Source organism: Scylla paramamosain, chromosome 31 (assembly GCF_035594125.1).
Source record: "Scylla paramamosain isolate STU-SP2022 chromosome 31, ASM3559412v1, whole genome shotgun sequence".
NCBI classification, from domain to species: Eukaryota; Metazoa; Arthropoda; class Malacostraca; order Decapoda; family Portunidae; genus Scylla; species Scylla paramamosain.
The window spans coordinates 1,076,604-1,077,319 of NC_087181.1; the positions used below are offsets into that span (position 1 = coordinate 1,076,604).

At 45.9% G+C, this 716-nt stretch overlaps 1 non-coding gene across 1 annotated transcript; it reads right to left on the reverse strand.

Moving 5' to 3' along the window:
* Positions 1 to 316: 316 nt before the first annotated feature.
* Positions 317 to 388, reverse strand: Trnah-gug (transfer RNA histidin (anticodon GUG)). The gene has a single exon. It is a non-coding gene; the product is annotated as a tRNA-His (tRNA).
* Between the last annotated feature and the right edge of the window lie 328 nt (positions 389 to 716).

A 716-nucleotide genomic window follows, 5' to 3' on the forward strand; every position in this document is an offset into this window, starting at 1 on the left:
ATTGAGGGAGAACGGGAGGATGAGAGGAGGTGTGGGTGAAGTGGGAGGGGCTGGGAGTAGGGGGTAGCTAGGACTGGGGTGGGTAGACGGAAGAGTCTCTTACGGGGAACAGTGTCGAAAACTTTCTGGAAATCAAGGTAGATAATATCAACTGTTTTTGTCTCGTCGTAGGAGTTAAATACTTCATAAAGAAAAAAGTCTAGTAAGTTTGTCAAGCAGGAACGTTTGGTTCTGAAACCGTGTTGCCATTCTTTTGTGGTTTTATTTTCTCCTAAATATTTAACAATTTTATCTCTGATTAAAAATATTTGACCTTTGCCGTGACCAGGATTCGAACCTGGGTTATTGCGGCCACAACGCAATGTACTAACCACTATACGATCACGGCCGGGAAGGGGAGGTTGGAGGGATGTTTGGGTGGAGAGAGAGGAAAAGGAAGTGGAGGTAGATAGGATGAGAAAAAGGAAAACGGGAGAGGCTGGGACTTTGGGCGAAGGGTGTTGGAATAGCTATTGGGGAGGAAGAGGTTAGGAATGATGAAGTAGTGTAGGAGAAAAAGGAGAGAATAAAAACCATGAGTAAGACAAGGAGTCATGGGAGGTTAGAAGCGTCTTAAAATAAAGAAGGGGCTGGTGGTGCAGGTTGGTCTGGCCTGTCTGAGGGAAGCAAGGAGGAAAAGGAATAGGAGGGCAAGGAGGAGAACAAAAAGCACGGGT